General features: G+C 44.7%; 1 long non-coding RNA gene across 1 annotated transcript; it reads right to left on the minus strand.

The window, feature by feature from the left end:
• Positions 1-5,658: 5,658 nt before the first annotated feature.
• On the minus strand, positions 5,659-11,680 carry LOC149523837 (uncharacterized). The gene is made up of 2 exons (XR_016350325.1): positions 11,547-11,680; positions 5,659-11,498 (listed from the first exon to the last, which is right to left on the minus strand). It is a non-coding gene; the product is annotated as an uncharacterized LOC149523837 (long non-coding RNA).
• Between the last annotated feature and the right edge of the window lie 5,213 nt (positions 11,681-16,893).

A 16,893-nucleotide genomic window follows, 5' to 3' on the forward strand; every position in this document is an offset into this window, starting at 1 on the left:
CAAATTTTATTAGGACACTTCCACTTTTGGTGCCAAGATCAGCAACAAAAAGATTAAATAAAATTGGCCCCAAAACTGATCCCTGAGGAACTCCGCTAGTAACCTTCCTCCAACCTGACAGTTCACCTTTCAATATGACCCGCTGTAGTCTCCCCTTTAACCAGTTGCTTATCCACCTCTCAACTTTCATATTAATCCCTATCCTTTCCAATTTAACCAATAATTCCCCATGTGGTACTGTATCAAATGCCTTACTAAAGTCGAGGTAGATTAGATCCACTGCATTTCCTTTATCTAAAAAATCTGTTACTTTCTCAAAAAAGGAGATCAGGTTGGTTTGGCACGATCTACCTTTTGTAAAACCATGTTGTAATTTGTCCAAATTGCCATTAGCCTCAATGTCTCTAACTACTTTCTCCTTCAAAATTTTTTCCAGGATCTTATACTACAGATGTCAAACTAACAGGCCTATGAGTCGCTTTTTACCCGGGTCGCTTTTTTTCCCTTTCTTAAAAATCAGAACTATATTAGCAATTCTCCAGTCAAATGGTACAACCCCTGAGTTTAAAGATTTATTAAAAATTTTTGCTAATGGACTTGCAAGTTCATGTGCCAGTTCCTTTAATATTCTTGGATGAAGATTATCTGGGCTCCCCGATTTATTCCCATTAAGCTGTTCAAGTTTGGCTTTTACCTCAGATATGGTAATATCTACCTCTATATTTTTAGTCCCATTTGTTAAGTTACCATTATCCCTAAGATCTTCATTAGCCTCATTAAAAACTGAAGCAAAGTATTTGTTCAAATATTGGGCCATTCCTAGATTATCCTTAACCTCCACTCCATCCTTAGTAATTAGCGGTCCTAATTCTTCTTTTTTTGTTTTTTTCCTATTTATATGGCTATAAAACCTTTTACTATGGGTTTTAATTCCCTTTGCAAGGTCCAACTCTACCTGACTTTTAGCCTTTCTTACTTTGTCCTTACATGCTCTAACCTCTAAGGTAGCTTTCTTTACTGATCCCTCCCATTTTCCACTCCTTATATGCTTTCTGCTTTTTCTTAATCACCTCTCTGAGATGCTTGCTCATCCAGCTTGGTCTAACACACCTGCCTATTCATTTTTTCCCTTTTCTAGGGATATAGGCTTCTGACAGCTTCTGCAACTTTAACTTAAAATAAGTCCAGGCCTCCTTCACTTTAAGGTCCATAATTTCTTTAGTCCAATCAACTTCCCTAACTAATTTCCTTAATTTATTAAAGTTAGCCCTTTTGAAATCAAAAACCCTAGTCTCAGATTTAATTTTGTTTATCCTTCCATTTAATTTGAACTGAATTAGCTCATGATCACTCGAGCCAAGGTTGTCTCCTACAACCATTTCATCTATGAGGTCCTCGCTACTCACCAAAACCAAATCTAAAATAGCATCCCCCCTTGTTGGTTCAGCAACTACTTGATGAAGGAATTCATCAGCTATCACATCTAGGAAAATCTGAGCCCTATTATTATTACTAGCACTTGTCCTCCAGTCTATATCTGGAAAGTTGAAATCTCCCATGATTATGCCGTTTCCATGAGTATTTACTTCATTCAAAACATTAAAGAGGTCTCTATCCATATCCAAATTGGATCCTGGTGGTCTATAACACACCCCAAGCACTATCCCAGGGGAGGATCTGATAGTTTTCTTTCCCAATGTGATTTTTGCCCAAACAGACTCTGTCTTCTCCATTCCATCACTTTTTATTTCTTTACAATCTACCTCATCTTTGATATACAATGCGACTCCACCACCTTTACCCTTATTTCTGTCTTTCCTAAACAGCACATACCCTTCAATACCTGTACTCCAGTCATGCCTAGTATTCCAACATGTTTCTGTTATTCCTATAATATCTGGTTTCACTTCCTGGACCAATAGCTCTAGTTCCTCCTTTTTGTTACCTAGGCTCCTCGCATTGGTGTACAAACATCTTAATTTTTGCTGTTTGGCCTCATTCACATTCTTTACCCAATTTGGCACAGACGTTATACCTCCAATATGACCTATTAGACTAGTATCCACCCAACCCTTCCTCATGTTCATTCTCCTACCCCCAGCTATATCCTTTCTTACTCCGTTTTCCTCCCTCTCAGTGTCCTCCCTCTCATTCCAGCACTTCACCACCCTCCTAGTGAAATTGTTTTTTCTAATATCCAACTTGGACCTCCCCCACCACAACTTGAGCCCATTGCTCCTTGTTCTGCCATCAGTCACCACTGAGAACAGCCTCTCTCCATCCTCTTTGGAACCCCCCTTCAGGAAGTTGAAGGCTGCTCTCAAATTCCCCCTCACTCTTCTCTTCTGTAAACTAAACAAGCCCAAATCCCTCAGCCTCTCCTCATAAGTCATGTGCTCCAGCCCCCTAATCATTTTAGTAGCTCTCTTCTAGACTTTCTCCAATTTGTCCACATGTAATAGGGGGTCCAGATTTACACACAATACTCCAGATGTGGCCTCATCAGTGCCAAATAAAAAGGAATAATCACTTCTCTAGATCTCCTTCTAATGCAGCCCAATATGCCATTAGCCTTCTTGGCTACAAGGGAGCACTGTTGACTCCTATCCCGCTTCTCCTATCCAGCTACTGTAATCCCCAAGTCTTCTTCTGCCTAACTGCAGCGTAGCCAGTCTGTCTCCAGCCTATAGCAGTGCTTGGGATTCTTCTGCCCCAAGGGCAGGACTCTGCACTTGTCCTTGTTGAACCTCATCAATATTCTTTTGGTCTACTCCCCCAATTTATCTAGGTCACTCTTGATCCTATCCCTATACTCCAACATATCTATCTCTCCCCCTAGCTTAGTGTCATCTGCAATCTTGCTGAGGGTGCAATCCATCCCCTCATCCAGGCCACTAATAATAATGTTGAAGAAAACCAGCCCTAGAATCAACTCGTGGAGCACTCCACTTGATACCGATCACCAACCAGACATCGAGCCATTGATCACTACTTGTTGGGCCTGACAATCTAGCCAGCTTTCTATCCACCTCACAGTCCATTTATCCAATCCATACTATGTTAACCTGCAGTATACTGTGGGAGATCACATCAAAAGCTTTTTTAAAGTCAAGGTATATCACATCCACCAACTTCCTCGTGTCCACAGATCCAGTTACCTCATCATAGAAGGCAATCGGATTGGTCAGGTATGACTTGCCCTTGGTGAAGCCATGTTGACTCTTCCTGATCACTTTCTTCCAAGTGCTTCAAAATTGATCCTTGAGGATCTCCTCCATGATTGTTCCAGGGACAGAAGTGAGGCTGACTGGTCTGTAGTTACCTGGATTGTCCTTCTACCCTTTTAAAAGATGGGCACTACATTAGGAATTAAAAGGATTAGTGAACTAGTTGACTATCCGATAAGCTAATCGGATAGTCATCTAGTCACTCCCCCCCTTGCTGCCTCTATCAGATAAGGGCAGAAAGGTGGGGGGAGGAGAAGAAGGGATTACTTAAAAGTAGCAGCGCCGCACGGAGCCCAGAACCCAGGCTCCAAGTGGCACTGCCACTTTGAAATGCCATGTGGAGCCCATGGTCAGCTGGGGAGTCCCCAGCCAATCCCAGGTTTCACTCAGCATTTCAAAGTGGCAGCACAGCACGAAGCTCAGGGTTGGGCTCAGTGCAGTTCTGCCACTTTGAAATGTACAAGAGTCCCCAGCGGGGGCTCTTGTGCATTTCAAAGAGGAAGCCAGTATGGAGCCTGGGGCAAGTACAGGACTGGTTAGGTCTATACTGCAGAGTTTTTGCACAAAAACTCATGGAGCGTCCACACCTCAAGTGCATTTTTGCACAAGTAAAACAAAAGAACAGAGGGGTTTTCCGGTGTAGATAGTCCTCTTTCTACAAGGAATAACTCCTTTTGCCGCAAGAGCTCTTGTGCAAAAAGGTGTGTTGATGGGGGACAGGGATTTTTTGCGCAAAAAGAGGCAATTGAAAAAAGCCCACATGCCCAAGTAGCCATTCTGTAAATAGCAATCAGAGTTTCCTTTCAAGGGAGCATCCATGCAGTCTGGACGCTCTCTTTCACAAAGTGTATCGATTTCGATACACTTTTGCAGTGTGAATGCTCTCTTGCACAAGACGTTTTGGCGGAAGTTCTCTTCTGCAAAAAGCTTCTTGCGCAAGAAGCCTGTAGTATAGATATAGCATGAGTTCCCCGCTAACCCCCGGCTTCATGCAGGTGCTTCCACTTTGAAATGCACATTTTAAAGGCATCGCACAGAAGTGCTTATCGACTAGTTGAGTAGTCGATGGAAATTCCATCAACCAGTTAACTAGCTAATTAATTGCTAATTAACATCCCTATACTACATTTGCCTTTTTCTAATCATGTGGGTCTTCCCCCAATGGATCTGCAATCACATCAGCCAACTCCCTCAGCACCCTTGGAAGTATTAGAGCTGGTCCCATGGATTTGTGTATGTCCAATTTTCTAAATAGTTCTTAAGCTGTTCTTTCTCCACCAAGGGCTGCCCACCTCCTTCCCATACTGTGTTGCTTAGAGCAGTAGTCTGTGGGCTGACCTTGTCTGTGAATACAGAGGCAAAAAAAGCATTGAGTACTTCAGCATTTCCCACATCATCGGTCATTAAGTTATATATGCATGGCATTTTCACATGGAGCAAAAGGTACATTTAACTATAAATATTGTAATTTTATACATCAGAATATTCCTTCATCTAAAATGGCATTTCCAGGGTAATGCTAAATTATGTTGTGTTATCCATTTAGAAACAGAATTTTCCATTGACCATATGCTCCAGTTCTACAGTTGGAGACATGAGGCTCTATGCTGTGCAGAGGTCTACCTGCAAAGATCCACTTGCAGGACTGGAACGTTCTTATTATGTCTGTTTCGGGGAGGCACAGTCTTTTTCCATATCTCCTGTGAAGTTATCATATTAAAATTAGAATCAGATTGTGATCACCTTGGTTAGTCTGAATACCTTACACCATAGCTAGTCCTAGTGAACTCAGTGGGACAACTTATGGAGTAAGGTATTATTGAAGGAATTGATGAAGTTAGTTTATGTTTAGCTAGAAGCCATCTTGTATAACAGAAACCATTTCAGCTTTTTGTCTTTGCACGTAGGCCAGAGTGAACTTTCTATCACCCCATGCACCAGGCCAAGACAGATGTGCTATTGGAATGTGTTAATTGGGCTGGTTCAGAGAGGAGAGGTACTCCCTCGTACCTGTCCGCCATCATGTTGATAAGGCTTTGTTTTTCCTAGTCTAATTGATTATTTCTGTAATTGGATGCCCTGACGTCAGACTGTTTGGTTAAGGGTATAAAGATACTAGGATTGATTGTATTAGGTAGCCTTACTGGACCCAGCTTTGCTGAGACCACGTTTGGCTCACTTTGCTTTTATTGGCCAATAAAACTGTCTGTTTAGCCGCGTAAACTGAGTGAGGCGTTTGCTTCGACAATTTGGAGGTTCCACCGAGATTCCTAACGCGCCACTTGCCCATATGGACGGACCGGCACTCCACTTCCAAACCTCTCAGAGCGCTCAATAGAAGGTAAGGAGATACCTGTTACAAAATCTCCTAGTGAGGGCTTGGGATTTGGAGTGACGGCCAGCCATCGGGGTAAGGGGAGCTACGGAATTCAATTTTGTGGAGCGGCTAACATTTTTGTCTGTCTGTGTCTGTCTTTGTCTATTAGGCCTGTCTTATGTGTCACAGTTCCAAAAGGGCACACCGGTGTCTCTAGTGAGGCAGCCATGCGCTGGACCCTCTGTGTTCGGACGCTAAAAGCTGGTGTGGTGCCATTACTCTCTCTCGGCACACGGAACTGTGGGGAAGCTTTGTTGTCTCTCTCTGTTATTTGTGGGCGTAGTACTGACCTCTGAGGCTAACCCCAGGCCATAGTGCCCCATTCCGCCAGGCTGTCTCCAGGCGCCAGGACGTGGTGTTCTGCCGGGCTGGGGCAGGTGCCGGAAACCCCTGCGAGGCAGGTGGACCTTGAGTCCAGTGCTTCGCAACAAAAAGGGGGGGGACCAGTGCGAGCAGGTGAATTCTTGATTCGGTGACTCGCAGAGCGAGCAGGCGGATCCTGATTCAGTGACTCGCAGAGCAAGCAGGCGAATCCTGTTTCGGTGACTTGCAGAGCAAGCAGGCGAATTCTGATTCGGTGACTCGCAGAGCGAGCAGGCGGATCCTGATTCGGTGACTCGCAGAGCGAGCAGGCGGATTCTGATTCGGTGACTTGCAGAATATGGTGTAAGCAGGCGGACTTTGGTTCGGTGTCTTACAGAATTAAGCGCGCGCGCAGAAAATGGGGGTAGGTCAGTCTACAGGAATTCCAGTGCCTTCTAAGGACAGTCCGGCTTTCTTTATGTATACCCACTATGGGAAAAATACTTGCAAGTTTCTGGATAAGTGGAATTTGTATACTCAAAATGACCCAAAATTGCAATTCCCATTGAAAGGGACTTTTGATGTAACTAAAATTTTACATTTAAGGGAGGCTCTTGAGGGTCGTGGAGCGAAAACTCCCGATCTGCAATGGTCTGCCTATCTACCATGGTATGAAGAAACTTTTAAAAGGCAGAAAGAATCTCAATTAAGAAGCTTTAAAGATACTCAGGAAAAACTGCAAACACAGATTAAACTGCTGAAAGAGGCTAGCACTCAATCAAAAGCAGTGATAACTAAGCCCAGTGCACCACCTGTTGGGCAATTGTATCCTTGTCTCCCAAACCCCGATTCACAGGATGACATGAATGATGTCCTGTGCCCCGCGTGGAATCCCCCGCCAGTACCAGACCCACTTTCAGCTCCCGAGCCCCAAGTAGTTTCAGGAAGCCAGGCTGTGACTGAGAAGGAAAAACAAGGAACAGGGGTGTTCCCGATTACATATAAGATTTCTGGGGGAAGCACTATTCTCCTCCAGCCAGCAACTCCTAAGGGACAACGATCAGTGGCACGTATTGAGTCGGGGAATAATAGCCCCGTCGCCGCTTATCCTTTACGGGAAGTCCCAAACCCACAAGGAGGGCGTATGCGGGTTTACCAACCCTGGACCAAAACCGAATTACACGCCATGGCCAAAGATTTTCCCTCAGTAGAAGAGGACCCGGTAAAATTTAAAGCAGAACTGGCACTAGTAATACGGTCTTATGATCCTAACTGGCAAGACCTTGATCTGCTTTTGAGGGTGATTCTGCCTGATGATAAGCGTAAAAAGATTTTAAAGAAGGCAGGCTGGCCACCTGGACCTATTTCAGGAGACCCAGATTTAGCAGCTAATAAAGAGGCTCTCACCCGAGCTAGAAATGGACTGCTTGATAGTATCCTTCAAGTCTTTCCCAAACTTCCGAATTGGGCTAAAATTAGCACCTGCAAACAGGAAGAAAATGAATCACCAGGTGCCTATTTAGAAAGGCTTACTAAAGTGTTTGAAAGGCACTCTGGCATTGAAAACCCAGCTGATACTGCCAAGCAAGCGCTGGGTGCCGCTTTTGTTACTGGACTGGATCCAGCTATCCAGACCCTGTTAAAACAGATAACCATTGGCTGGGAAACTAAACCCTTAGAGGAGCTTCTGACAGTGGCAAACCACTGCAGACAGTGTATAAAGGCTAAGCAGGACAAAGAACCTAAGCTTATGGTTCTGCAATCACTGCCTACTAAAACAGGCAGGGGTCGGGGGCGTCCCATAGAACGACAGTCACGGGGCTCACCCTGGTCTGGAAATTCTGCCGGCCGTGGCAACCCCAGGATAAATGCAAACACTTGTCACTATTGCAAACAGCCAGGACACTGGAAAAGCCAGTGCCCAAACCGCCCCATGCAGCCAGAGCCTGTAGCTTTCAGACCCCCGCAGGGTCAGTTTACTTTAGCAACGGCTGAGAGTCAATAGGGGTGCCCAGAGGAGGATTGCAACTTCACCCTTTTATCTCCGCTTATTCCCCTGAACTCTGACGGCACCCTCACTTGCCAAGTTGCTGGACAAAACACCCAGGTTTTAGTGGACACAGGTGCTAGCAGGTCCACTCTCCAAGCGTCTTCTTTCTCTATTCCTATGTCTAACCAGGTTGTTAATGCAGTTGGTATTTCTAATCAAGTCGTGCCTCACCCTGTTTCTAAACCCGTGTCTCTTGTACTAGGACCTATTTCTGAGCATCATTCCTTTCTCCTAAGTCCTACTTCCCCTGTGAATTTATTAGGAAGAGATTTATTGTGCAGATTACGTTGCACTATTTTCTGTACTCCTGATGGGGTTTATCTTGAAGTGCCTGCACAGACCCGACAGGAGGTAGAGGACCTGCTGCAGGGTCCTGACACTGAACTATTTCCCTTAATTCCTGTTTCGGATGCTGATCTTTTGTCCCAGGTCCCCAACTGTTTGTGGGCCACCACCCCAAACGAAGTGGGCAGGATATCAGTAGATCCCGTTTACATTTCTGTTGACAAAACTAAGCGTCTGCCCCGTATTACCCAATACCCACTGAATCCTGCAGCTGAGGCAGGAATTCAGCCTGTTATTTCTGATCTCTTGGCACAAGGTGTTCTTGTTCGCTGTACAAGTGAGTGTAATACTCCTATACTGCCTATAAAGAAACCAGGAAGGGACACCTATCGTTTCGTCCAGGACCTTCGAGCTATTAACGCTATTGTCATCTCTCAATTTCCTGTTGTGCCTAACCCGACCACTATTCTCTCCTCTATCCCACCTGATTCCACCCATTTTACTGTCGTTGATCTCTCCTCCGCCTTTTTCAGTGTTCCCCTCCACCCTGATTGCCAATATCTTACTGCTTTTACTTATAAAGGACAGCAATACTGTTGGACCGTTCTGCCACAAGGGTTTAGAGATTCTCCCACCTACTTTTCACAAATTCTACGGCAGGATCTCTCTGACATTACATTCCCTTCTGGCTCTACTCTTATTCAATATGTAGACGATTTGCTTCTTTGTAGCGCTTCCCTTGAGGCCTGCAGATTAGATTCTGTTGTACTTCTCACTGCTTTAGCTAATAAGGGTCATAAAGTGTCTAAACAAAAACTTCAGCTCTGCAAGCCCACAGTTCGGTATTTGGGCCATGACCTCTCGGCAGGGAGCCGTCACCTCTCTGCTGATAGAATCCAGGCAATTCTTTCTGCCCCTAAACCCACTACCCCCTCCCAAGTCCGCTCTTTCCTCGGTATGGCTGGCTACTGCAGACAATGGATTCCTAACTTTTCTCAGCTAGCCAAACCGCTCCAAGAGCTCACCCGTAATGCAACCCCTTCCCCTATACCATGGGGATCTCAGCAAGACACTGCTTTCTCGTCTCTGAAACAAACACTAGCTTCTGCTCCAGCTCTGGGCTTGCCCGATTACTCCCGTCATTTCACTTTGTTCTGTCATGAAAAAGAAGGATGTGCTTTAGGTGTACTAGTGCAGAAACATGGTGATAAATACCGCCCTCTTGCTTATTACAGCACCTATCTTGACCCCGTTGCGGCCTCATTTCCACCGTGCCTCCGTGCAATTGCGGCGGCAGCACGGATTTTAGAGCAAGCAGAACCTTTGGTTTTACAATCTCCATTAACACTGGCTGTTCCTCATTCGGTGTCAGCATTACTTTTAAAAGGAAAAACCCAGCACCTTTCTAATGCCCGTCTTGTTAAATATGAACGGCTTCTCTTTGCTTCTCCCAATGTCTCTGTAATTCGTTGTGACTCTTTAAATCCCGCTACACTACTCCCTGCACCCCATGAAGGGGAGCCTCATGACTGTTTGCAAGTTGTGCAAGCCGTCACCTCTCCAAGACCAGACCTGTTCGAAATGCCTTTAGATAACCCTGATTTTATACTGTATACAGACGGTTCTTGCTTTTATAATTCTAGTGGAGTTTTAGTAGCAGGCTATGCAGTTTGTACTGTCTGGGATGTCATAGAATCTGCTCCTCTACCTGCTGTTTCTTCCGCACAGGTGGCAGAATTAATAGCTCTAACAAGGGCTTGTCACATTGCCGCAGGAGCATCTGCTACTAACTACACTGACTCCCGGTATGCTTTTGGCGTAGTTCATGATTTTGGTACGCTCTGGAAGCAGCGAGGTTTCCTTACTTCCTCTGGCCACTCTATAAAGAATGGGCCTTATGTAGCCGCTTTACTTGATGCAGTACTTTTACCTTCAGCTCTTGCTATTGTTAAGTGTGTAGCTCATTCCTCTTCCTCTAATGAAGTTGCATTAGGAAATGACATGGCCGATCGGGCTGCTAAGGCAGCCGCCCTATGTCCTCCTCGGGCTGAAGCATTGTACCCTTCTTTCCCACCACCGCCAGCTCCTTTGCCATCTCTGTCAGAACTGGCCCTCCTGCAGGACCAAGCCCCAGAATTAGAAAAGCAGGAGTGGAGACTGGCAGGGTGCACCTTGCACCCAGACCATTTGTGGCGCAGCTCTGACGGCCGCATTGTTGCCCCAGTGGTCTTGCTACCTCACCTTGCCTCCGTGCTCCATGGATTGTCGCACGTTGGCAAAGGGGGGATGGTGGCAATCCTAAAGCAAAATTGGTTTGCTCCCAAATTCTCCCAAGCAGCAAAAGATTACTGTCTGGCTTGCCCTGTCTGCCAAGCCCACAACGTGGGTAAACCTGTAAAGACAGTTCCGGCAACCAGACCTCCGCCTTTAGGACCATTTCTGAATTTACAAATGGACTTTATTCAATTGCCTAAATGTCAATCCTTTGAATATGTGCTGGTTATTGTTTGTTTGTTTTCGGGATGGGTAGAAGCTTATCCCTGCAGGAAAGCGGATGCCATCACAGTAGCTAAGAAACTTCTAAATCATTACATCCCATCATGGGGAATACCCCTGGTGATCTCCAGTGATAGAGGTACCCACTTTACTGGACAAATTGTTCAAAAGCTGACAAAGTACTACTCTATCAGACAAGCACTGCACTGCCCGCGACACCCGGAGAGCGCAGGAGCAGTAGAGAGACGTAACGGGATTTTAAAGAACAAACTTGCTAAGATATGTGAGGACTCTGGTTTAACATGGGTAGAAGCACTCCCGATTGCCCTAATGAGCATGAGAGCCACTCCTAATCGGAAAACTGGACTCAGTCCACATGAGATTGCATGTGGCCGACCTATGAGACTGTTAAGCAGCCCAGACATTAACTTGGCTGATGCCATACTCATTAAAGGAAGCATAGTCAAGTATTGTCAGGAACTTATGAGGTGTGTACAGTCCTATCATTCACAGGTTAAGGACGCCTTCCAAGAGGCCCCGACTGAGCCGTGCCATAAACTACAACCAGGAGACTGGGTTTGCGTGAAAGTTCACCAGCGAAAGACTGCCCTGGAACCCAGGTGGAAGGGTCCCTACCAAGTCCTTCTGACCACCCATACTGCTGTAAAGTGCGAAGGATTGCCCACCTGGATTCACGCATCCCACTGCAAACCCGTCCTGGCCCCTACAGAAGTCGGCCCCAACAAGGATCAGCACAGACCTGGTACCGGAGACCCAGGTCCAGAAGCAGACGAGGATCAGCGCAGACCTGGTACCGGAGACCCAGGTCCAGAAGCAGACGAGGATCAGCGCAGGCTTGGTACCGGCAATCCAAGCCCTGAAGCAGACGATCCTGAAAGACCGAGGCCAAGGTACCAGCTGCGGCCCAGAAGGACCTGCCAGCGATAGGTGAAGCAAACTACGAAGTCCTGAAGAACAGCCAGCATGAGGCTGGACAAACAATTCATGTTGAGCTTATGCTTAGTTTTGTTTTTAATACCTAGTAGTTATAACCTATATGGTTCAAATGTGTTTATGCTTTTAATGAACCAAGTTTCCCAAGAATTTAATTCCACAGGTTGCTGGATATGTGCTCACAGTCCTGTACATTCAGAAGGAGGCATCCCAATGATTCCAGTTCCACTGAACAACACTCAAATGAATGGCCCATTGTTTAATGAGCTAAAGCCAAATGATACCTGGCAGGATAAAGGGTTTACTAGCCCAGGGTACATCCGCCTAGCTCTGACACCAGTTGGAGAATACTGCTGGACATGTAATGGTACAGGAGCCCGAGTGGGGAAAAGCAGGTGTGAGGTAAACATTGTCCTGAATGGAGTATGGAACAGAAATAACACCTGGGAAAATAACAAAGGCCCTTATGACTTTGGAATCGATGGGTACTATTTGCAATGGATGATGAAGCCCCAATGCCAAAGGACCTTAACAGCAAAGGTTGGCCATTACTTTATATGTGGTCGCCGAGCATACAAAACACTGCCCAAGGGCTGGAGTGGAACCTGCTATATTGGAGCAGCCTTCCCAGCCATTCGAATCACTAACCATCTCCCTGGGAGTAGAATCCGAAATTACCGAGAGATAACAGAAACACAGCGGTTTTGGGGAATTGCGTTCCCAGGATTGGGTGTGGCCTATGCAGTAAGAGAAATTCGGAGGCTGGAAGTAGCTTTCGAGAAAGTAGCTAATGCCACAACTAAAGCTCTCCGTGCCATTAATATGGAACTAGGAGAAGTGAGACAAATGGTTCTCCAGAACCGGATGGCCCTAGACTATGTCCTAGCTAGTAAGGGTGGGGTTTGTGCCTTAGTAGGAAAGGAATGCTGCGTGTATATCACCGACACCAGCAAAGAAGTGGAGGAAGATGCCTCAGAGATTGAAAAAGCTGTGGAACGCTTAAGGCAGGGGGAAGACTGGACCCTCTGGGATTGGTTAAGAGGCTGGTTTGGACATGTGGGAACTTGGATTTTGCAAGGTGTAGTTTTAGTATTGGCTATATTCTTTTGTGCTTATTTTTGTTTCTTGTTAATCAAATGCTGTATTTCTTGTATTCGAGAAAACAAGGGACAGACCCTTACTAAAGAGAATGTGGAAGTAATGATGTTAAAATATGATGAGCAGAGAGAGGAACAAGAAATGTATATAAAGGCTTTGATGAAAATGGAGATGTAAAATGGTTTCATGGTTAGCCTTTAAAAGGCTAAAAGGGGGGAGTTGATGAAGTTAGTTTATGTTTAGCTAGAAGCCATCTTGTATAACAGAAACCATTTCAGCTTTTTGTCTTTGCACGTAGGCCAGAGTGAACTTTCTATCACCCCATGCACCAGGCCAAGACAGATGTGCTATTGGAATGTGTTAATTGGGCTGGTTCAGAGAGGAGAGGTACTCCCTCGTACCTGTCCGCCATCATGTTGATAAGGCTTTGTTTTTCCTAGTCTAATTGATTATTTCTGTAATTGGATGCCCTGACGTCAGACTGTTTGGTTAAGGGTATAAAGATACTAGGATTGATTGTATTAGGTAGCCTTACTGGACCCAGCTTTGCTGAGACCACGTTTGGCTCACTTTGCTTTTATTGGCCAATAAAACTGTCTGTTTAGCCGCGTAAACTGAGTGAGGCGTTTGCTTCGACAGAATCATCATCTATTTCTTATGGAGGAGTTCTGCTGAGATGGAAAGTATCTCCTCCTTGTAATACTGAAACTACAGGCATAGCCAATTTTCATGAGATTTGAAAAATGAGAAAACGATTCCCTTCATAAAATATACGATTATTGTGCAGGCCCACACATGGGGGGGGGGGGTCTGTGCGAAGGGTGTGAAAGCACCTCCCAGGGCCCCCCAAGTAAGCATGCACCAGTCGGTGAGGGGAAGGCAGGAGCAGTGCGCTGCCCGAGCCTCTCTCCCCCATGCTCTGACAAGCCAGGGGAAGGCTGGGCCTGATTTCTTCGCTTATTTGGGGAACCATGGGGGTGCAGTCACACCCCTGTGGTCCACATTTACAAAAAAAGCCCCCCCCCCACACACACACATAAGTTCCTGCATATGGGCCTGTTATGCTACATAACATTAAGTCATGCATGTGCCTGTCGTATATAAATCCCCCTTACTTGGTGTTTGACTGATAATTTTCCCATCTGTGTAATATTACATATTTGTTTAGTATCAATCAGAAGTGGCCACTTAGAATATGCAAAAAGATTAATGAATTTTAAGAATCAATACAATATGCTCTCAGCTCCTATAAATAACTTGAATGAACTCCTCTTAGTAAAATCACAGCTTTATTACCATCATAACTGAATCTTAAAAGACCATCTTAATCATCTCTCACACTTAATCTTTATTTAGGGACAACTGACAATGCCACTATACTGTAGGTTTTATTTCCCAATAGACTCAAAGAATTAAAAACGACAGTGAATTTGCAATACATACTTGGCTTGTAGTCAAGGTGAATAAAAATCAGTGCTTTTTAAAAAAAAATAAAATCTGTTTATATTTAAGTCCAATTTCATAGGTTTTCCCTTTAAAACTATCTTTAGATAAAATATTTGATTAAGATACATTGTATCCCATCATGTAACAGGGATTATAAATTCTATAGTATGGGACAATAGTATTCATGTAATGTTTAAGAAAAGTTTTGAAAATTAGTTCATGGGTTAGGAACCCAATCTTATGGACTTCCAGAGGCTTCGGTATAGATATTTAGGTTAATCTTTCCATCTACCCAGTGGGATTCAGTGCTCTGTCTAGAAGATACCAGCAGAGATGCTTAGTTTTGCAGTTCTCAAACTGTTTCCACAGATAACACGCTTGTTAACAGCTAAATATCTAGATGTGAGAAATAATAGACCTCAACTCTATCGTCCCTCTGCAAATGTGTGTACGCAGAGTCAATCCTTTACCTCTCTAAAAGTGCCAAGTTTCAAAAAGTCCAATGAATAGAAGATTATTAGGGGTGGACTAGATCTGGACAAGAAAGAAGAAGTCTGGAGATAACTGAGAAGGGAGGAACAGGCAGTAAAAACGAAAGTGGAACTGAGCCACATATTCCAGAAGTCTTGATGTCTGAGTGTAGCCTTCATTGATTTGAAATCTACCATACCATTCTCACTAGAATGTACTTTTGTGTACAAAACCATGATTAAATCAAGTCTTCCTGACTAGTGATTTAAATCAATTTAATGAAAATTAAATCCATCTTGCTTGTAGTTAATTTTCAAAGAGTTTATTTCATTTGTTATCATAGAATCATAGAATAATAGGACTGGAAGGGACCTCGAGAGGTCATCGAGTCCAGCCCCCCGCCCTTAAGGCAGGATCAAGCTCCGTCTACACCATCCCTGACAGATGTCTATCTAACCTGTTCTTAAATATCTCCAGAGAGGGAGATTCCACCACCTCCCTTGGCAATTTATTCCAATATTTGACCACCCTGACAGTTAGGAATTTTTTCCTAATGTCCAATCTAAACCTCCCCTGCTGCACTTTAAGCCCATTACTCCTTCTCCTGTCCTCAGAAACCAAGAGGAACAAATTTTCGCCTTCCTCCTTGTGACACCCTTTTAGATATTTGAAAACCGCTATCATGTCCCCCCTTAATCTTCTTTTTTCCAAACTAAACAAGCCCAGTTCATGAAGCCTGGCTTCATAGGTCATGTTCTCTAGACTTTTAATCATTCTTGTCGCTCTTCTCTGTACCCTTTCTAATTTCTCCACATCTTTCTTGAAATGTGGCACCCAGAACTGGACACAGTACTCCAGCTGAGGCCTAACGAGCGCAGAGTAGAGTGGCAGAATGACTTCACGAGTTATGATGTGCATTACAATATATAGGGATTTTTATTAACTTTTGAAGTTCGTTTGTTGGCTGGTAACACCCAATTGCTTTCTGCAAAGCTGTCAAATCTCAGACAAATGTCTATGAAGCAAGATATATACATTCATCTAACTGCCAACAATTAACCACCAAGATGATAAGCCTCAACTACTCCCTCATCTTCCTCCACATTTTCTATTGTCAGGACTGCATTATATAACTACCTCTTACTTGACTTCCTGATAAAAAGATAAACATCATTAAATAACCTGACTATTTTTAACTTTCCAAGTCAAATTAAGCAGGTATGTTGGCATTCCGTATAGTCTGTCGGTGTGAACTTAACCTAGGAGGCCAAGAGTGAATACATTTAGCTGATAGCTTTGTCCTATTGATACTTGCCTGATGTATAATAAATAGTTCCAGATATCTTTGAGAAATGAATTGCTGAAACTTACTTATATAATCAGGCACAATCCACTTAAAGATTCCCATTAAAAATAAACGTCAAACCTCACACACAGTATACTGGTTAAAAAATCCCAAACCAGGCTATAAAACCCACAAGAAAGCTATACACAAATGGTAGTGGCATATAGCCCAGGTGTGGGCAAATACTGGCCTGTGGGCCTCATCCGATCTGCCTGAGTTAGCCCCTTATGGGTCCCCACCACTAGATTTACCTGTGCCTACGCAGGTATGGGCGATCACGGCTCCATTGTGCCAGGCCAATGGGAGCTGCAAGAAGCAGTGTCCTGGTACTGGCAAACAGGAGCTGGGCTCACTGGTACCTGCAGAAGCACACGTACATATAGTGGCAGTGACCTGCCAGGGACTAACCCCCACCACTATTTTATTGTCCACCCCTGATGTGGCCAGTCTGTAGCGCTCCTCCCCAGACAGAGCTCTGGGGGCATTTCAGATGCAGAGGAGCAGATGGCTTCTTGGCTCACAGAAAGCAGTGCAGTCTGTGACACCCCTCCTCCTTCCAAATGTAACAACGGATTTTTGTTCAAATGGGAAAATTGATAACTGGACTTCCCCCTCCTCTCCTTCACTTCATGCCTTTTTGTCACACAGGCTTTACCATCGGCTAAGGAAGAACGTATTTATGGGAGCCCTCGTTCAGATGTTGGCAGCAACTTATTTGTCAGGCATTTCTACCCCAGAGGCTCTGAGGCCACTAGAGAGAGCCCCGCGCTACACCCTTAGCTAAGGGCCACTTGGCTATTAGCTTATGTAGTGGAGCCTCATGGCTTTAGCCACTAAGATC

The sequence above is a fragment of the Pelodiscus sinensis genome, chromosome 10, assembly GCF_052426305.1.
Source record: "Pelodiscus sinensis isolate ZL-2025 chromosome 10, ASM5242630v1, whole genome shotgun sequence".
In the NCBI taxonomy this organism is placed as follows: domain Eukaryota; kingdom Metazoa; phylum Chordata; order Testudines; family Trionychidae; genus Pelodiscus; species Pelodiscus sinensis.